General features: G+C 44.6%; 2 protein-coding genes across 7 annotated transcripts in view; both read right to left on the bottom strand.

Annotated features, from left to right (window-relative positions):
• Positions 1-21,546, bottom strand: part of RAD51B (RAD51 paralog B) — a 716,515-nt gene that overhangs the window by 681,383 nt on the left and 13,586 nt on the right. Inside the window, exon 1 of one of the 4 annotated variants that reach the window (XM_073348427.1) lies at positions 9,849-9,913. The exons of the other annotated variants lie outside the window; for them this stretch is intronic. The gene's annotated coding sequence lies outside the window, so the exon portion shown is untranslated. Of the gene's footprint in view, positions 1-9,848; positions 9,914-21,546 lie in introns of those variants that run through there. 4 annotated transcript variants of the gene reach the window in all.
• Positions 1-21,546, bottom strand: part of TMEM229B (transmembrane protein 229B) — a 77,716-nt gene that overhangs the window by 42,963 nt on the left and 13,207 nt on the right. The window contains exon 1 of one of the 3 annotated variants that reach the window (XM_073348436.1): positions 9,849-9,921. The exons of the other annotated variants lie outside the window; for them this stretch is intronic. The gene's annotated coding sequence lies outside the window, so the exon portion shown is untranslated. Of the gene's footprint in view, positions 1-9,848; positions 9,922-21,546 lie in introns of those variants that run through there. 3 annotated transcript variants of the gene reach the window in all.

Genomic DNA, 21,546 nt, shown 5'->3' with positions numbered 1-21,546 from the left:
GTCCTTTTCCTGAATCTTTGTCTAACTCACTTGGTGGTGGCAGCAGTACCCATCCAAGGACAAGGAAGGATTTGTGCCTTGGGGAAGTTTTTAACCTAAGCTGATAGAAATAAGCTTACGGGGTGTCTTTCATGCGGGTCTCCACATCTGTACCCCAGAGTTCAGAGTGGGGAGGGAACCCTGACATGGTGGTAGCAGTGGGATCATTTTGAACCAGAAGCACAAACCTCAGGATATTAAAAGGATTTGTTTTTCTTTCTTTTGTCTGCTTGGAAAGGAGGGAGTTGTTTTTTTTTTAAAAAAAGGACACTTTTTTTTTTCCTATTAGCTGAGAGCAGCTGGAGGTTTTTTTTTTCTCTGCCTCAGGGCAGAGTAGTTAAGTCCTGCAAGGGAATTCACAAGCTGTTTTTCCCCCCCTTTCTAGCTCTCAGGTTAAGCTAAGATAAGCGCAGAAAAGCTAGGATGACAGAAAGTGACGTCCAGAAAAAACTGGAATTAGCCAGATTTGAAGCTGAGGAAAGAAAGAAGGAACATGAAAGACAGCTAGAACTCAGACAGATGGAGATTGATGCACAAGTGGCCAGAGAAAGGCTGCTAGGGAGGAGAGGGAAAGGGAGAGGGAAAGAGAGAGGCAGCATGCTGAGAAGGAGAGGGAAAAAGAGAGGAAGCATGAACTGGAGGTGATGGAGTGGAAACGATGGAACCCTTCAGCAGCTGGCTCCACTTCCCCAAAAATCCACAAATGGGAGCGACTATGTCCACAGTATGATGAATCCAGTGATATTGCTGAATATTTCCTCACCTTTGAGAGACTGTGCACCCTCCATGCAATTCCTGACAATCACAAGATGACCACACTGGTAGCAAAATTGACTGGAAGAGCTCTGGACATATTCAACAAGATGCCTATTGAGGATGCTTCTGACTATGGTAAAATTAAGAATTTGGTTTTGAAACTATTTCAAATTACACCTGAAACTTACAGAGTAAAATTTAGAGCCCTTAAGAGAGGGGCTGGACTAAGTAATGTGGCTTATGTAAACCAGATGAAGGATCTCTTAGATAAATGGGTCAAAGGAAGGGCTGTAATTAGCTTTGAAGGAATGTGTGATTTGGTTGTACAGGAGCAGTTCCTGACTATGACCAATGATGATGTAAAACAGTGGTTATGGGATAAGAAAATGGACTCAGCAGAAAGTCTTGCTTCTTATGCTGATCAATACGAGCAGTCCCAGACTGCCAGAGAGGCAGAAAAAATCGGAACAAAATGGGTGGAGGTAGCAGAGAGGAACAACCCTGGTCGCAGTTTGGATGGATATCAGAAGGGACACCCCGAGACCACACCATACCAGCCCAAGGCCCCAACTACACCCCAAGGAAAACCCTAGACACCTTATCGTCCCACCATACCATTCTCCAGCAACCCACCTCGCCCCAGTGATCAGTCAGCTGGGCGATGTTTTAAATGTAACGAGCTGAGGCATGTAAAGGCCAACTTTCCCAAGAACCCCAATAGATTACAGTTCATTGTACTGGGGTCACACCAAAGGTCCTCAGGTCCAGATGTCTCCCAGATACTCTCAGAGCGAAGGGAAACTGTGAGTGTGGACGAGAAGAAGATTACAGCATGGAGGACACTGGAGCACAAGTGGACCACCAATCCTTACTGAACCCTATCTTAATCAACCCAGAGGTCCAAGTGACGATTCAACCCTTCAAGTCAAACTCTTTTGACTTGCCTATAGCCAAGTTGCCTGTCCAGTAAAAGGGCTGGTCAGGAATGTGGACTTTTGCAATCTATGATGATTATCCCATTCCCATGCTGCTGGGGGAAGACTTGGCCAACCATGTGAAGCTAGCCAAGAAGGTGGGAATCGTCACCCGCAGCCAGGCTAAACAAGCTGTCGCACCTAGCTCTGTTCCTGAGATTGCTACAAGGGCTCAGTCTGTGTTACCAGAGACTCAGAGTGAGGGGATGGAACCAGACCCCATGCCAACGTCTGCGACAGCAGTAGTGAATCCAGTCGCAGAGACCCAGCCAGAGCCACTCCCAGAACCGGGACTGGTGGATCAACCAGCACCAGAACCATTGCCAGCACTGAATCTAGAGCTTGCAAATCCATCGGCAACTCCAACACCAGAGGGCACCCCCAAGCCCGCACTAACAGCAGCAGCTAAACCTGTGCAAGAGGCTCAACTGGAGCCTGAAACACAACATAGTGCACCAGCGGAGAGCGGTTCACGGTAAACAGAAACAGCCCCATCACCTACATCACTTCCAGAGGGACCAAGCCCAAGTCCACAATCCAGTGAATCCATGTCTCCAGCATCAAGGGAACGGTTCCAGGCCAAGCAGGAAGCAGATGAAAGCCTCCAGGGAGCTTAGACGGTGGCACGGAGCAACCCACCGTCTCTCAGCTCTTCTAATCGATCCCAGTTTGTGCTAGAAAGAGGACTTTTATACAAGGAAACTCTTTCTGGTGGGCACCAGGAGGACTGGCATCCTCAAAGACAGTTGGTAGTTCCAACTAAGTACCAAGTAAAGCTTTTGAGCTTGGCCCACGATCATCCTAGTGGCCATGCTGGGGTGAACAGGACCAAAGACTATTTGGGGGGGTCACTCCACTGGGAGGGAATGGGCAAGGACATTTCTACCTATGTGCAATCTTGTGAGGTGTGCCAAAGAGTGGGAAAACCCCAAGACTGGGTTAAAACCCCTCTCCATCCACTCCCCGTAATTGAGGTTCCATTTCAGCGAGTAGCTGTGGATATTCTGGGTCTTTTTCCAAAAAAGACACCCAGAGAAAAGCAGTACATACTGACTTTCATGGATTTTGCCACCCGATGGCCAGAATCAGTAGCTCTATGCATCACCAGGGCTAAAAGTGTGTGCCGGGCATTAACGCACATTTTTGCCAGGGTAGGTTGGCCCTCTAACATCCTTATGGATTCAGGAACTAAATTCCTGGCAGGGACCACGAAAAGCCTTTGGGAAGCTCATGGGATGAATCACTTGGTTGCCACCCCTTACCACCACCAAACAAATGGCCTGGTGAAGAAGTTTAATGGAACTTTGGGGGCCATGATACGTAAATTCGTGAATGAGCACTCCAATGATTGGGACCTAGTGTTACAGCAGTTGCTCTTTGCCTACAGAGCTGTACCACATCCCAGTTTAGGGTTTTCACCATTTGAACTTGTGTATGGCCATGAGGTTAAGGGGCCACTACAGTTGGTGAAACAGCAACGGGAGGGGTTTATGCCTTCTCCAAGAACTAACATTCTGGACTTTGTAACCAACCTACAAAACACCTTCTGAACCTCTTTAGCTCTTGCTAGAGAAAACCTAAAAGATGCTCAGGAAGAGCAAAAAGCCTGGTATGGTAAACATGCCAGAGAGTGTTCCTTCAAAGTAGGGGACCAGGTCATGGTCTTGAAGATGCTCCAGGCCCATAAGATGGAAGTGTCGTGGGAAGGGCCATTCACAGTCCAAGAGCGCCTGGGAGCTGTTAACTATCTCATAGCATCCCACACCTCAAACCTAAAGCCTAAGGTGTACCATGTTAATTCTCTAAAGCCCTTTTATTCCAGAGAATTAAAGGTTTGTCAGTTTACAGCCCAGGGAGGAGATGACGCTGAGTGGTCTGAAGGTGTGTACTACAAAGAAAAAAGTGATGGTGGCGTGGAAGAGGTGAACCTCTCCATGACCCTTGGACGTATGCAGCAACAGCAGATCAAGGAGCTGTGCACTAGCTTCATGCCGACGTTCTCAGCCACCCCAGGATGGACCAAACGGGCATACCACTCCATTGACACAGGTAATGCTCGCCCAATTAGAGCCCAACAATACCAGGTGTCTCCTCAAGCTAAAACATGCTACAGATGAGTGTAATCCACCCCTCTAACAGTGCCTGGGCGTCTCCAGTGGTTCTAGTCCCCAAACCAGATTGGGAGATACGCTTTTGCGTGGACTACCATAAGCTAAATGCTCTAACTCACCCAGACAACTATCCAATGCCACGCACAGATGAGCTATCGGAGAAACTTGGGTGTGCCCAGTTCATCTCTACCTTAACCAAGGGGTACTGGCAAGTACCTCTGGATGAATCCGCCAAGGAAAGGTCAGCCTTTATCACCCATGTAGGGCTGTATGAATTTAATGTGCTCCCTTTCGGGCTGCGAAATGCACCTGCCACCTTCCAGAAACTTGTAGATAGTCTCCTAGCATGATTGGGAGACTCTGCAGTTGCCTACCTTGATGATGTGGCCATCTTTTCTGATTCAGTGTGGAGCAGGCTCTCCAGCACCATTTATGATTTGGGAGGCGTGTCATAAACATACAGCTATGGGTAGCATAAAATCCCTTTTTTACCTGTAAAGGGTTAAGAAGCTCAGATAACCTGGTTGGCACCTGACCAAAAGGACCAATAAGGGGAGAAGATACTTTCAAATCTGTGGGGGAAGGTTTTTGTTGTTGTCCTCTCGGGAGACAAAGAGAGAGACCAAGCAAGTAATCCAGCTTCTACTGAATGATACATCTAAAATTACAGAAATGGTAAGTAGTAGCAAGGAAATGCGTTAGAGTATCTTTTGGTTTAGCTTGTGAATTTTCCCTATACTTAGAGGGAGGTTTATCCCTGTTTTTTGTAACTTTAAAGTTTTGCCTAGAGGAGAATCCTCTGTGTTTTGAATCTGATTACCCTGTAAAATTACCTTCCATCCTGATTTTACACAGGTGCTTCTTTTACTTTTTTTTCTTTATAATAAAGTTCTGTTTTTTTTAAGAATCTGCTTGGTTTTAATGTCCTAAAAACCTAGGGATTTGTTCTGTGCTCACCTTGTTAAGCTATTTGGTGGGTACATTATTCTCAAGCCTCCCCAGGAAAGGGAGTGAAGGAGCTTGGGGGGATGTTTTAGGGAAACAGGAACTCCAAGTGGTCCTTTTCCTGAATCTTTGTCTAACTCACTTGGTGGTGGCAGCAGTACCCATCCAAGAACAAGGAAGGATTTGTGCCTTGGGGAAGTTTTTAACCTAAGCTGATAGAAATAAGCTTACGGGGTGTCTTTCATGCGGGTCCCCACATCTGTACCCCAGAGTTCAGAGTAGGGAGGGAACCCTGACACACAGGCATTTGCATTTAATAGCATGTTCAAAAGCAGCTCGGTACAGCACTTAAGAACAAGTAATTAAAGGGACTATCACTGCAGTACAGCTTCTTATTAGCAGTGTAATTCGTGTGCTGAAAATAATTAACATTCATTTCTACAAAGAGAACAGCGCACCCATTACATTCATTACATCAGCTCTAAACAAGCAAAACAAAGACCCTAGAAGAGGGTCTTCCATTCAGGAAAATGGAAAAACAAGTGTCCAACAACAATGCCGATGTTTCATACCTAGGAAAACAATGGACAGGCCTCAGGATGGGAGGCTGCCATCCAAACTGAATTCAACTTGTGCAGTGATGTTGGGGCTCAGAGAGATCAGTGCATGCAGGTGGATATGGAGGAGTGGTACATGTGTGGTTGGTTGTTGTAAACATCTGGGCATATGATTAGTTGATGTATGTCAGGTGTTGGTGTGCGGGTAAGTGTTGTACAAGAAGGTGGCAGGTGCATAGCGCATATGTAAGGCTCTGTGTGGCATGGCTGCATTAGTCATAGGAGTATAGTCAGGACATGTCTGACTGGTGTCTCTGTGTGTGATTTGTGTGCACAAGATTGATACTTCTGGTAGTGTGCAAGTCAGTGTGATAAGTGGGTGTGCTGTTTGTGTTAGTTCATGTGGCAGTCACAGGGAAGTGCATGACTGGGTGCCACTGGTGTATGCATGTTTGTGACTGGTGTATAATGGGGGTGGGGTGTGCACCGGTGAGAAAGGCAGAGGAATGTCACTCTTCAACATAGGATAGCCTAATTTTGGCAATTAATTGATCTTCAACTATTAGCGATAGATATGCCCAATGGCCTGTGATGGGATGGGATGTTAGATGGGGTGGGATCTGAGTTACTACAGAGAATTCTTTCCTGGTGTCTAGCTGGTGAGTCTTGCCCACATGCTCAGGGTTTAGCTGATCGCCATATTTGGGGTCGGGAAGGAATCTTCCCCCAGGGCAGATTGGCAGCGGCCCTGGGGGTTTTTTGCCTTCCTCTGCAGCATGGGGCACAGGTCGCTTGCTGGAGGATTTTCTGCATCTTGAAGTCTTTAAACCACAATTTGAGGACTTCAGTAGCTCAGACATACGTTAGGGGTTTGTTACAGGAGTTGGTGGGTGAGATTCTGTGGCCTGTGTTGTGCAGGAGGTCAGACTAGATGATCATAATGGTCCCTTCTGACCTTAAAGTCTATGATTCTATCCCCGTCCTGAACTCGGCCTTTGAAAAAAGCAGCATTGTACAGTCACCTCTTAAACCAGCTATGTTAGCTCAAGGACTTTCCCCACACCCAAAGAAAAACAGAGAAACCACACATTCTGTGCCCTTCCATCCCTATGACCAATTGACAAACCACTAGCTGAAACAAAGAAAGATGATGCTCTCTGAGCCTCTCCTGAAAGCCATTTTTAAAATGTTCTCACCTTCAATTATTAACAGTCAGATCCACCCTACTCTGTACAAAAATCCTCAAATGTCAGAAGTCACGGCTATTAAAAAACAACCCCACCCCCCCATGAAAATACTAGAATCCACAATTTCATGACCTACCTGCAGCCATAATCATACTCTTGCCCTTACGACTCGCATATGCAAGTGAGGTGATAGATGTGTGTGTGTGACAGAAGCATGTGTGTCCAAAGGTTATGCCTGTGATCAATTAATGTGTATTGAATGCGTTAGGTATGTGCCTGTGATTAGTGTATGTTTGAGATTGGTGTATGTGTTCTGAATGTTTTAGGTGTGAGTACTAATGGTTTGTAGTGTGTGTGAGAGCAAGGGATGGGTCATGGGTCATCAGAACCTTGTGCTTATAATATCATTGCTGCTGCTGAAGCTACTGTATTATCCCAAAATCCATGTGAAGTTTCAGTGCCTCACACTTGGAAGCAAAGGAGCCATGGTTTCCAACATTCTGGTGTTAAAGTTTGTTCAGGGGACACAGCAAACACAATAAACATAAGTATCCACAGTTGCCTGTCTTGGGATTTCCATCCCACTTCTGAGTTGGATACATTTCCCTTGGTATGAGAGTTGAGCACTTATAAACTATTAAGTGGAACTGCCGTGAGGCTCAAGACCAGCAGCACAAAGGGCTCCACAGCTACATTGCTATGGAAACCACCCAGACACAAATGAAAAACCCGGCTTGCTTTGTCTGTGTATTTCTTCTCCTAATAAGTAATGTATTCTTCCATGTTTCAGAGGGGTAGTTGTGTTAGTCTGTATCAGCAAAAATAATGAGGAGTCCTTGTGGCACCTTAGAGACTAACACATTTATCTGGACATAAGCGTTCATGGGCTAGAACCCACTTCATCAGATGCATGGAGTGAAAAATACAGTAAGTAGATATAAATATACAGCACATGAAAAGATGGGAGTTGTCTTACCAAGTGGGTAGTCAGTGCTAACGAAGCCAATTCAATCAGGGTGGATGTGGCCCATTCCCAACAGTTAACAAGAAGGGGTATTAACAGAGGGAAAATTATTTTTTGTAGTGACCCATCCACTCCCAGTCTTTATTTAGGCCTAATTTGATGGTGTCAACTTTGCAAATTAATTCCAGTTCTGCAGTTTCTCATTGAAGTCGTTTTTGAAGGTTTTTTTGTTGAAGAATGGCCACTTTAAGTCTATTATTCAGTGTCCAGGGAGACTGAAGTGCTCTCCTACTGGTTTTTGAATGTTACAATTCTTGATGTCTGATTTGTGTCCATTTATTCTTTTGCGTTGAGACTGTCCTGTTTGGCCAATGTATATGGCAGAGGGACATTGCAGGCACATGATGGTATACATCACATTGGTAGATATGCAGATGAACAAGCCCCTGATGGTGTGGCTGATGTGGTTAGGTACTATGATGGTGTCCCTTGAATAGATATGCGGACAGAGTTGGCAGCAGGGTTTGTTGCAGGGATTGGTTCCTGGGTTAGTGTTTCTGTTGTGTGGTGTGTAGTTGCTGGTGAGTATTTGCTTCAGGTTGGGGGGCGCTGTCTGTAAGTGAGGACTGGCCTGCCTCCCAAGGTCTCAGAGTGAGGGATTGTCCTTCAGGATAGGCTGTAGATCCTTGATGATGCACTGGAAAGGTTTTAGTTGAGGGCTGTAGGTGATGGCTGGTGGCGTTCTTGTCAACTCTTGGGAATAAGCCACATCCACCCTAACTGAATTGGCCTAGTTAGCACTGACCCGCCCATCTTTTCATGTGCTGTATATTTATACCTGCTTACTGTATTTTTTACTCCATGCATCTGATGAAGTGGGTTCTAGCCCACGAAAGCTTATGCCCAAATAAATTTGTTAGTCTCTAAGGTGCCACAAGGATGCCTCGTTGTTTTTGTATTCTTCCATGGCACTCCTTCTCACCTCTTTCCAGACTACCTGACACCCACAAGCACCTGCCATTTCAATTTGGCGCCCGGTCCCCCCAGCCGTTTTTATGAATCCTTCCAGCCCTCTCTCCCGCTGTACCATCAATAATCCCTCTTTTCCCGTGCCATCAGATGCCCATTTCGGAGGCTCCTGTCCTTGCCTACACAGAAAAACCAGAAAACACTTGCAGTCCTTCCACCCAGAAAGCCAGAATATTACCTTCATTAGCTTGAGGAGCAAGGCAAGTCCAGGATACACGTCCTATCAGCTGGCTCAAAACGAAATCATGAAATATTTTTCAGCTAAGAGGTGGTCTTCTCTTTACCAGTTTGTCATCCCACCTTTCCCCCTCCCCAAGCTTTTCTTGGGGGAAGGCAGCTCTGGAAGGCAGGTCAGTTGAAATGTCCTTGAGATGATAGATATCTCAAAAAGCATGACATGCAAAGGGTTAAATTCTTGCCCTAAGCAGTCAGTCATCTCTGTAGCTGCTGTGATTACAGTGAGGGAAAGCCAGCTGAGAGTCTGCAAGCTGGGAAAAAGCCTTCTGGGTCAACAGGAATTCCGGGGGATGTGGAGGAGAGATGGGGGAATGCTGATGAACCTAACTGGCAGCATCCTTTGACCAGAGCTAATAGAGTGCTTTCGTCGCTGCCCTAAATGTCAAAGCCATAAATGGGAACAGGATGAGGATGATGATGACAATGAATAGAATGATTGGAGAGATTTTTAACATAAACCAGCAGCAGGGAAGGGGTAAATTATAAGAAAGGTTTCTGCAGCCTAATATGTGAATTCTGTGCTGAGGAACAGGTACCAGGTTGACAGCCCTGGAAAGCAAAGCCCTTTTTTCTCTTCAGTGCAGCCTTCCCTCATTCTGCCCTGGCAAAAAAACTCACTCCTGATCGAAGAGGAACTTCTGTGGGAGTGGGAGGGGAAATCAGACTCTGTAGTCGAGTGAATCTTCAGCCTCCCTGCTTAGGCTGCCAACAAGGTGGCCAAGCATGATGCTTACAACCGCTCACTAGCAAATGAGCTGAAACAACTATCTCACTTCACATAGGCTGTGGCACAACCATTTAACATCTTCTCTTCCACTGAGACAGTTTGGGCTGGGAAAAATCCTTACTCGTGTCTCGGGAACTTTCAGCAGGGGCCACCTAGACTGTTTTCAAACATGGACTCACAAGAGACTGCTTGGCACATAAACTAGTGTTCAAGGTGCAAATTCCCAAAGCAAAGAGCCACTGCCCAACTAGCCCATCACACACCTTCTTGTAGAAAACATCAGACTACTACTTCCCAGCTCAGCCCCAGCTCATTTACTCACCCAGAAAACGGCTAGTCCCAATTTTGCTGAGTGACACTGCTTCAAAAAACAGCACGGCTTGCAGGATGAGCAAAGGTCACAGAATCACTTTCTTGGCCTGGGAAACGTCACTGCAACAGCTTCCTGGAGGACAAGCTCACAGAAGCGGCAATCACAGTCTGTAGGGTTTCGTCCCTGTAGCTTTGGAAGTAGATCTGTCTGCATATTCAGTGGCTAGAACTCTGAGCAGCCTAAATGGATGGAACACACAGGAGGCATCTGAGGGATGAATTATTCATAGCCTTGTTCAGCTGCCAACATCTCTGGGGGGTTTTATGCCCACCCGGGTGCTTGATTTTTGTTTTAACAGTAATGGGAGATGTCTGTGCTTCCTTTAATGGCTCTTGAGGGCAAGCGAGAAGCAGCACTTGCACTACTCCTACCAGCTTTTTTAATAACCATGCTCACAGCTTCATCACGGACACAACCCTTGGATTCATTCCAAGAGCTCAGACCACCAGCAGCTTTCTGAGGAACCCTGCTGACACCTGGTTTATTGTAACCTTGCCACAGTGCTGACCTGAACTTTACAGTTCAGTGGATGACAGTTTTCTACCAACTGAAGCACTGTTTTCAGCTGAGTAAAGGGCAGCAAGATCACATTTGGAGCCCTAGGCTCATATTGCTTACCCATGTCAGCATTTCTGCAATCAACCTCATCTCTTTCCCTCCCCAGCTGATGGGGATGCGTGAGAATCACCTGGTTCCCAACTGCAAATTCAGCTGCACAATGCAGTTCAGATGTGCTATGTAAAACAATTGTTAACTAAAGGAGAAGTATCTGTGGGGTACGGGAGAGGTTGGTTGGGAGGTTAAGAGATATCACAGTCTCTCTTTGGGCAGGATTTCCCCCAGTAGTAGAAGTGAAGAATGCCACAGCCAAGGATCTCCTGAAGAGAGCCACTAAGAATGAGCCCCATTGGGACAGAGGATAAATCAAAGGAGGAATGGAGAGTTGGGTCCATGTGAGTTGCACATATTCCACACCGAGATATTAGGGGGATTGCCTTGTTATAAACAGAGTTATAAGGTAAGATAAAGACAGGTTTCAGAGTAACAGCCGTGTTAGTCTGTATTCGCAAAAAGAAAAGGAGTATTTGTGGCACCTTAGAGACTAACCAATTTATTAGAGCATAAGCTTTCGTGAGCTACAGCTCACTTCATCTGATGAAGTGAGCTGTAGCTCACGAAAGCTTATGCTCTAATAAATTGGTTAGTCTCTAAGGTGCCACAAGTACTCCTTTTCTTTAAGGTAAGATAAAGACGACCAGGAAGTACTGCAAGTACTGGGAGCTATTAATGAAAATTGGTCCACACTATAGAATTGCACTGGTGCAGCTAATAACCGTGTGCTTGAACTGCTGCAGGCTGTAACGATCAGATCATCCATACTAGGCCTCCTGTTTTAGGTGCACAAAACACACTGCAGCCCCACCAAGCACTCTCTGCGACCACTGTGGAGTCTGTGGATTGTTACATTTACCCTGCAATGCCAACCACAGCTGCCTGGATCAAGTACATAAAGTCGACTGTGTCCGTCAACCATTCTGATTCGGTAGCATTTTACGCCCACTCTGCAATTAGTATAAATGACTACATAAGGCACAGAGCAATGGTGAATTGAGCCCAGTGGATTTATACTAGTGTCAAACTGGAGTAACACAATGGTGAGTCAGGCCCTGAAATCATACATCAACTTTTTTGCTGAGCCAAGAATAGAATCCAGATCTTCTGACACACCCCTGTGCTTTAGCCACAAGATCTTCTACTCTTTACCTGCTGTTTTCCTTTAGTCCCTAGCTGCTGTTTTCTGTGCTTATTTTTATTGGCCCTGAGTGCACCTGTTTATGCTGCATTAAAGAGATAGTAACATCACAGTTGTTTAAGCAACTAATTATGAGTGACCAGAACAATGTGATCCAAAAGGAAAGAAAGAAAATCAGAGGCAGCATGGTCCAGTGGGATAGGCATGGGACTGGAATTCAGGAGACCTGAATCCTGTTCCGTGCTCTGCCACTGACCTGCACTGTGACCTTAAGCAAGTAACTTCAACTCTGTGCCTCTGTTTCCCCTCCCATCCTTTGTCTGTTATATCATCTATTTAGATTCTAAGCGCCACAGTTGCCAAGCCACCTGCACCTCAGACCCCTTCTCTGGTCTCTCTGAGTGCTGCCCACAGGTCTTAGGCCTTTTTCCCTCACTTCGTCTCTGGGCAGAGAGTCTTAAATTTTTATTGTCCTTTGATCTTTTGGGTCCCAGCCTTGGTAAGTAATCTGTGTAACTTGGCTGCAGCCAAGAAAGTCAATAATTCATAAATTATTGCAGAACAGCCCCACGTCCTTCACAGTAAGCTCCTTGGACCAGGAAAGCTTACTAACTGTTTGTACAGCACCTAGCACAAAGGGGTCCCAATCTTGTTTGGAGCCTTTCAATGTTCTTGTAGCCCAAGTGTAGCCTTCCTATCTCTCAGGGCCAGGGTGCCTCCTCCGGCAGTGGTGAGGAGTCAGTACGACCACCAGCAGTTTTGTCAGGCAGCCTGGACTGCAGCTGCACAATTGCCCAAATAGCAGTTCAAACCTCTGAAGGAGGATTAAGCAAACCACCAGCTGGCTGGTAGTTCAGGCCTCCTGGTGTGGGGTGAACAACAATACTCTATGGCTCAGGCCCTCTGAATGCGGGCTGAGCAATTAAACAGTATATATTGCCGGCCTTCTGGCCTAAAGATTAGAGTGCAACCAGACCCTGTATGAGGCTGGGGGGAGGAGGATCCAGGCCCACCCTGTTCCACCAGGTCCCAGCCCAGGGCCCTAGACATGGCAGGCAATCCCAGCCGGGATCAGCAGGGAAATATGTGATAGTTGCCTCGCTGCCTGGCAGCACACCCTGAACAAAATCTCTTTTCCCTGGGCTAATTTCTACTGGATCCTGCTGGCAGTACTCCGTCACCACTGGGACCTGGCCCTCAGTGTCACGATCAGGTGGTCCTTCCTCTAGTCTCCCCCCGGGGCCTTCCGTCTCCTGAGGCAGTGGTTTGCCTTTCTTTTCTGCTCCCAGTCACGGGCTCGGCTGAGGGATCAGCTCCCTTGGAAGGACATCCATCTCCTTCCCTTGTCCGGCCCTATCTGGGCTGCACCGCAGGGTAGGGTTGCCAACTTTCTAACTGCACAAAACTGAACATCCTTGCCCCACCCCTTGCCCCGTCCCTGCCCTGAGGTCCTGCCCCTTCTCTGAGGCCCCATCCCCACTCACTCCAGCCCACCTCCCTCAGTCGCTTGCTTTCCCCCACTCTCACTCACTTTCACTGAGCTAGGACAGAGGGTTGGAGTGTGGGAGGGGGTGAGGGCTCCAGCTGGGGGTGCGAGCTCTGGGGTAGGGCCAGAAATGAGGTGTTCAGTGTGGGGGAGGGAGATCTGGGCTGGGGCAAGGTGTTGGGGTGGGGGGGGGTGGGCTCCAGCTGGGCCTGTGGGCTCTGGGGTGGGGCTGGGGATGAGGGGCTTGAGGTGCAGAAGGGGGCTCCAGGCTGGGGCCAAGGGGTTTGGAGTGTGGGAGCAGGCTCAGGGCTGGGGCCGGGAATGAGGGGTGCGGAAGGGGATTCAGGGTGCAGGCTCTGGGAGGGAGTTTGGGTGCGGGAAGGAGCTCAGGACTGGGGCAGGGGGTTGGAGTGCAGGTCGGGATGCGGGGTCTGGGAGGAAGTTAGGGTGTGGGAGGGGGTTGAGGTTCAGGAGGATGTTCAGGGTGTGGGCTCCAGCCTGGTAGCCCTTACCTCAGGAGGCTCCCGGTCCAGGAGCTGCACAGAACCAAGGCAGGCAGGGAGCCTGCCTTAGCCCCACTGCGCCACCACCGAACTTTTAACAGTCCAGTCAGCGGTGCTGACTGGAGCTGCGAGGGTCCTTTTTAAACTGGGTGTTCTGGTCAAAAATCAGATGCCTGGCAACCCTACTGCAGGGCCCTGTTCTTATACTTCCTGCTCTGCCCCTGCACTTCCTCCAGAGGGGGCAGAGCGAGGTTAGATGAGGCCATTCTGCCTCCCTACACCAAGTAACAAACAATCAGAATCAGCTAGAATCAGCACAAAACTCTCCCATACTAACTCAAAGTTTTCCCTACAGTTGTCTGCTGCCCCTATTTTATTGTCCAGAAGAATGTAAACCCAACCAAAAGGTGACTAACAGAGACAACAGCCAGTATGTGAAGAATGATGTTGTCCTAAGTTACCTAGTAATAGCAGTTGTACGGATGTAGTGTCTAGCAGTCCAAGCCCCATTGTGCTAGACACAGTATAAACATATCATTACAGGATGGTCCCTGATCTTCTAAGGGCCTGTTTACACATGGAGATGTTCATGATTAACTCCACATATGGACCCACTTATTCCAGAATAAGACTGCCTTGTTTGTGCATTAAGCTAAACAGGAACAAGGCACTTTACTGTGAAAAAAGATTGTCCACACATGGAGTTCAATCAGGAACAATTACATGTACAGACAAGCCCTACGTATCAGACTACATACAGGCTGGGATTTTCAAAGGAGCCTAATCGATTTAGGATTGAAATTGAATTGGATTTGTGTGCCTAAGCCCCTTAGGTTCCTTCAAAAACTTCAGCTTTAATTTATACAGTAGTAATGTAAAAAAGTATTCCAATAAAATGAATGCAGATTAAATGACTAAGCTCCCCCTCCAAAAACCCTCCCACCAAGATTTACACAATAATTAATAAGAGTATAAACATTTAATTAAATCAATGTGCCATGGGAATTAGAGACACAGAGTTGGCACCCATTTCATATTTACTTAGATAGAGTTAAATCTAATTAGGCTTCTCTTTCTGAGAATAACATTGCTATTATAGTAAGATTGTGTTAGTGGATCAGATATGGAAAAGGCCTTTCTATTGTAACTGGGTTAACTGTGGTTTATATTGTTATATATTTTATAATGCTTTTAAAAAATTTAATTGTATGTTAATTTAATTTTACATATCTTGTCTCAGTTGGCTATAGGGTTTTGTATTTAACTTTGTATGGTTGAGATGCAGAGAAAGCATATAACTGTTCTCCCCAAAACAATGAGAATATTGTGAACATTTTTAGATAGCCAAATCTATCAGTCCATAATTAATTTTGTAAAAAAATGAGGAGAAAGAACATACGAACAGAAAGGTTTGCAGTTATTCAGAACTCCTTCACTGCGCAAATCCATCCTCTATGTTTGGGAATGTACTTTTCACTCTCATATGGAAAATGCACTACTGTACTTAAACTAATGGCTATGACTCCAATTCATTCCCTTAGTTTTGCTCTCTCGTTTAAAGGTGAAATAGCTTTTAACTGTTGAAACAGTTCCTGTGCACACAAATAGCCTAGAGCTCCTGACTGCCAGTTCTGAAGCACGAAACAGGGGCAAAACTTATGAAAAATTTAGGCCAACATTTTCAAAAGTGGACACTTATTTTGGGTGCCTTGTGCCTGATTTTTAGCTGACTTAAACAGCAGTTGTGCATTGCTCAACACTTCTGAAATCAGGTCCAAGGTGTCTCAATTTAGACACCCAAATTCAGTGGCTACTTTTGAAAGTTTTGGCCATAGCATGAATTTCTTCTTTATATTTTTGCACCATATTGTCACGGTCACTGCTTCCATTCAAGCCAATAAGAGTGTTGCTATTTACTTAAACAGTATTGGGAGCTGCCCTAGAATCAAGGACAGAACTCATGGTCAGAAGTCTATCTTCTGAAAACTAGGTTAGTGGGAGGGGAGCAGAAGGCAGCTCTCTTCTATATATTTGGATCTCCACAGACATTTTTGGTGTCTGTAACCCCACCCATCCCCATTTAAGAATGAAGAAAAAAAAAAAAAGATAGGTCTAGATATTTCAGGATGAGAGACCAGGAATAAAAAAACCTGCAGTTCTACTACCTAGACCAGTGATCTTGACCTTGTTAAGTTTGTGGAATTTGACATCTTGGGACAGTGCTGAGATGAGAGCCTCCACTGCCACGGAAAAACTCAATGCTCTAGGAAGTGGTGTTTCGGGTTCAGTAGGGAGCACTTTTACCTACAACTCAATTGTAACCAGTGGCCTATCATGGGATGAGGGGGCACAATGATGCTAGAGACACCTCCTTTCACTAAAATAATGCAGCTGCACTACAATACAGTCTGTATTACCTTAAGCACATGTGTGTATCTACATTTGAATGAAAAATATTATTTGAGAAATAGTATATCGTAAAGCATATGAGTAAAGTAGAACGGACAAGGATGCATGCTCAGCCTCATACTTGGAGCATGTAATGCAACTGTAAGGGTCCAAAATTATTTTATTTTTTTTGCGTTCAATTTGTAACGAAGCTGACATGTTTGCAATATCAATGCTTAAAAGGTGAAATGCTTGTGAAGGCATCTTTTGATAATGGTGATGGGGTCATCAAGATACCTAGACAGAAATAAATAAAATCCACTAGCGTAGGCCAGGCTCAGGCATCTATTAGGAACCCAATGAACCACTAGCACTTACACTGTTGTACCATTCGCACTGATGCGCCATTGCTGGCAGTTGTTGTAATATGGGCACTAACGTTCCCAATGTAAACAAGGCTGGAGATTGCACATTTGTAGGATTAACCACTTGTTCTGTTCACCAAATAAGAGTATCTGCAGTAACCAAACAAAAAAGGGGAGTCAATTCTTGACTGGAAAGTGGGAGTTTCTGTATTTCTTCCACGTATTTTTCTGTATTTTGGTTCATTTATTACTTTGAACTTTTCTTCAAAGTGCTTTGCAAAACTAATTAACTAATCAGTCCATACAACAATTCCATGAGAGAGTATTAAGTGCCATTTTACAAATAGGAAATGTAGGCACAGAGAGGTTATGTGACTTGCCCAATGTTTCTCTGTGAGTTACTGACAAAGCTGGAAACAGAAACCAGGAATTCCTGGTTCCCAGTCCTGTTTTCAGAAACTCAACCCCGTCTCTTATGAAAATACGGTTGAGAGCGCTGTGTCACAGTGTATTAGACACCCAAAGTTCTTCATATGCCTTTTGAAATTTGTATAGCGATCAGCAGGAATCTGAACTTTTGTAAACTTCGACTAGTAGGCAAAACATGAGCTCATATTCACAGCTGAGTTTTCCCTATGAAAGCCCTGAATTCGAATCTGCAAGTTATCTGCCGTATACTGCTACCACACATTCCCCACCTACCAAAGAGAACAATTGCTCTACTGTACATTTCAAGCCAAGTCTGTACAGTGACGACAACTTCTAGATGCAAATGATGAAAGCAAACAATCGTAGGTGCTATGCACGAGTTATCCTTTTTCCTAAATGCTACTAGGTACAGCAGCCCAAGTGAAAACTTGAGGCAAAGAGTTGGGAATCACAATAGTAGCACTTCAGAGTACAACATTTCTTTTTAACTGCCTCATTGCCACCCTGCGTGTCACAAATGTTGGGGAGATGCCTGTATCACAGAAGAATTATAATGTCTTCAAATATTTTCCTGGCAGTTTGCTGCCAGGAGCAAAATCTGACTTTTCCTGTGTTTCAAGTAATAGTTAAGTGTAAAAAAAAAAAAAAATTCTGACTACAACTGTTTTCATACACAGGACGTAGCCCAGTTAAAATCAACATTTAAAAACAAACACATATTTTCCTAAGTGCTATTACTACTAAGTGCCTTCAATTATTAAATTCTTATTACTTTTTTGCTGTTTATATTATTCACTTTTTAAATTTTTCTCTGCTCAACAATGAAAATAATAATAGACCGGTCAGTTTCATATTTGTTTCACATTTGTGCTCTCAGGCACCAGCAAAACATTGAAATGTTTGGATTGCAAACACTGCAGAAAGGAATGGTTATGTATTTATAAAAATTTACTTTTGAATTACGGTATTTTAAAATAACTGAAACATTTCTATTGCTCTTAGGTTTTATAAAAACTTTTTTAAGTTGCCAAATTTAAATTGGAGGTCAAATTTGACTTAATAGTGTGTCTTTAAAATAAAATTAATTTAGCAGGATGAGAGCTGTGGTGTTCGCTAAACAAAGTGACCAGTTGTCACAAAACTCGACCCACACATGCTCTATCAAGGATTAGAGTACAAACATTACAACATCAGAACAAACTCTCATTGGCTGATTGGTAATCAAAGGCAGGACACGGTTGCCTAGAAACTTGTCTGAATAACCTTTTCCTAAGTGTCACATACACTTTTAGATATCATTGTCACATAATCATTTGTCATTCTTATGTTTCCTTACCCAATCAAAAAAAATTACTGCCACAAGTAACCAACCCATTTAATCTCTTTACTGATAATAAAGTAGAGATCAGTGGTTACAGCACAAATCTGGGCTTTCTGAGATTCCTAGACCCTTAGACAGCGCTCCAACCCCTAGACAGAGACAAACACCTACAAGATCTCTATCAAGCGTTCTTACAACTACAATACCCACCTGCTGAAGTGAAGAAACAGATTGACAGAAGGGTACCCAGAAGTCACCTACTACAGGACAGGCCCAACAAAGAAAGTAACAGAACGCCACTAGCCGTCATTTTTTCATGTTCTCTGTGTATCTATCTATCTATCTTCCTACTGTATTTTCCACTGCATGCATCCGATGAAGTGGGTTTTAGCCCACATAAGCTTATGCTCAAATAAATTTGTTAGGCTCTAAGATGCCACAAGTACTCCTCGTTCTTTTTGCTGATACAGACTAACATGGCTACCACTCTGAAACCTTTCCTTCACTGGTATCTCAAGTACCAAAATATGAAAAGTATGTCTCTCCGGTCGGAATCTGATACCCTCCCTCATTCCCATCCCTGGGATGTAGCCAAAAAAATGGAGTAACACACAAACTTAAACTTGGAGTAAAAGCAATCACAAAAATTAATGGAGCTCCCCCTCTGATGAACAGGTGTAATTCAGTAGCTGTGCAACATTTTTAGAAATGGATGTCTTCTACTTATGGACTTCATCTTTGAAAACTGATCTAATTCTAACAAACCTACAAAAGTATCATGCCTTTTATTACCTTTATGGTGATCACTAATACCTCACAATGTCAAAGTCAAATCTCAGACCTTGTTTCCAAAACATGTAATTATCTCCAAACTGTATATTATCGTAATATTATAATAAACTGGCTGTTTTATACATCTACCACTACCCTCTACTGGTTGGCATCTGAACTGCTCAACTCCATAGGATAGCCCCCATGTTGTTCACATATAACAGATATTCTCCTTTATCCCAAGCAGCAAGGGCTTGCGCTTTTGGAAGGTGGTGGGAATCTGAATTTTCTCCCTATTGTCTTTGTGAAGTTTTTAATGGCCATGGAGAGCATCAGAGTGGCAACAGTGAGGTCCTACATCACTATGGAATTGTTACCATACCTTACTGTCTTGCTTCTCTTGCTATCTCATATTAGCTGATCTCATCCTGGTAGATTTCAAAGTATTTCACAAACTATTCACCAGATCCTGTAGTCCCTCCAGTGGGCTGCCAATTAAAAGCCTCACTGGATAATGTGCCTTTGAGAGGACTGCGGGATCAGACCCTTTATTTATTTCGATCTGCTTACACTGCACCCATCAAGCTACTCCAAGAAAATGTACACAACATTATAACACCAAAATCACAAAACAAAGAAGGAGACTTCCTCCTCCTCAAGAATTTACCTGGAATGTCTTTCCCACAATCACCTGCTCATGCAAAAGTCTGAGACGATACATGGTCCCAAGAGGGTGCCCTGAAACTCAACTGGCTTGGGCTTTGTCAGATTAGCAAGAATTCCAGAATAGCAAACCCTCCACTGAGAATGCCCAGCAACCAGACATTCAGACCTAGGCACTATGAGCAAATATACAGTAACAAGGGAATGGGAGTCTCGGAGGTAGCCAAGAACCACACACAATAAAGTCTGGGAGCATGTCTTATTCCATGGGCCAGTTAATGATAGGAAAGTAAGGGAGCAGTCATTTGATTCACAAACATCTACAGAATTTCAATGGTGTCACCCTCTGCGGCATTGCAGGGATACTCCCTCACCTCCTCCCCAGCTCCCAGCACCACATCTTCTGGTAGATGGAAATGTTGATAACACAATGTCATTGGCAATGCGTTGAGCTGGATTTCATTCAAAAGTCCCTTCTCTCAGGAACACAGTGGTACCAACCATGACAAACCTAGAACAATTATGTAGATATATATTTGAAAGAATGTTTAATTATATCTTAGCACAGATACGTCAAACATGCAGCCCTCACAAAAAGTTAAATTATGGTCCTTCACTAACAATATTGTGCTATCAATTAATGCTCAGAACATGATACCCAATTAATTTTTTTAATGTGACAGATTAATATAAATGGAAGGAGGGCTTCAAGTTCATTTGCCATCATCAGCAAAAAAAAGGGGACCAGCGGTATTGATTGTCAGCTTTGTTTATTATGCCAAATGAGTTGTAATGAGGCACTGGTTAAGACATCAGCATCAAGCCAAAAATTACAAGAATCGAACAGCATGCACAAAATTACGTAATGTATGTTAAGTAACTAATTACAATCTCAAAGTAACTTATTACAAAATCCTTGTTTTTACTTTTGTCTCAATCATTTTTAGGCATCAGTGGGGAGATGAAGAGTACCAACTAGTAGCAGAATCTTTGGAGAATACCACAGTGGAGGACCTACTTAAACACAGCACTCAGTGGCATCTTACATGCTATGAGAAGTGTGCCCATAAATTGGCTTTGGCAAGGCAGGTTGAGGAAATTCATCAAGGATCAGGAGAAACATGAAGATGACGGGACAAATGCCAGCTGTTGACAGGTGTTTGCTGCTCTTTATTTGATCTGTCAGGACGGCTAATTTGAATTTGCACCTCACACCTCTGGAAGACTTTGTGACTGTGTTCACTCTAAGGTGCATGCCTGCGCAACCACACAAGAGGTTTCAAGGGGCACACACCTGATTAGTGCAGGCACACACCCAGCACAGGGGGCGTAGGCACAGGTGGGCCTGGAGGATGTGTAGGGTGAGGTGGGGAATCGGGGTAGGTGTGGACAGTGGGGTGAGATGGGGGGCAGTGATGGGAGAGCTTGGGGCATGCAGAGCTGTGGCGGGGAAAGAGGCCTCTCCCCCAGTCCCGGGGCTGCGACAGGGAGAGCGGGCTTTTAAAAAATATATATATTATATTTAGGTTTTTTGTTTCTACTGGTAGTGCACATCCACACATTACCTCAGTATTGGTGCTGCACATAACAAAATTCATTCCGCAAATTGATGGAAAAAATTAGAGGGAACATTGCGGTTTGTGAAATAGTTTTTTGCTTTAGATTTAACCAACTATTCTGCAATGATTGCCCTATACCTCACTGAAATAGCAGGTGGAGAAAAGTCTGACCCTGACACATGGGAGGAATTTCAAAAAGGAAATTGACTTGTTAAAAAAGGTCGCCAGTTCCCTTCTGTGTACTTGGTTCAGCTGAAAACCTAGAACAGGAAAACAAAGCAGTGAAAGTCATTATGGGGTTGGTAGCACAGCATCCAAATACTCTTTCCTGGTGTTTCCTGTCAACCGCAGAAGTCCATCCAATTTAGAACAAAACATTAAGTATAGCTGGGATGTTGTCCCCAGAAGT

Source organism: Lepidochelys kempii, chromosome 6 (genome assembly GCF_965140265.1).
Source record: "Lepidochelys kempii isolate rLepKem1 chromosome 6, rLepKem1.hap2, whole genome shotgun sequence".
Classification (NCBI taxonomy): Eukaryota; Metazoa; Chordata; order Testudines; family Cheloniidae; genus Lepidochelys; species Lepidochelys kempii.
This window is presented reverse-complemented; position numbering and strand designations above follow the sequence as displayed.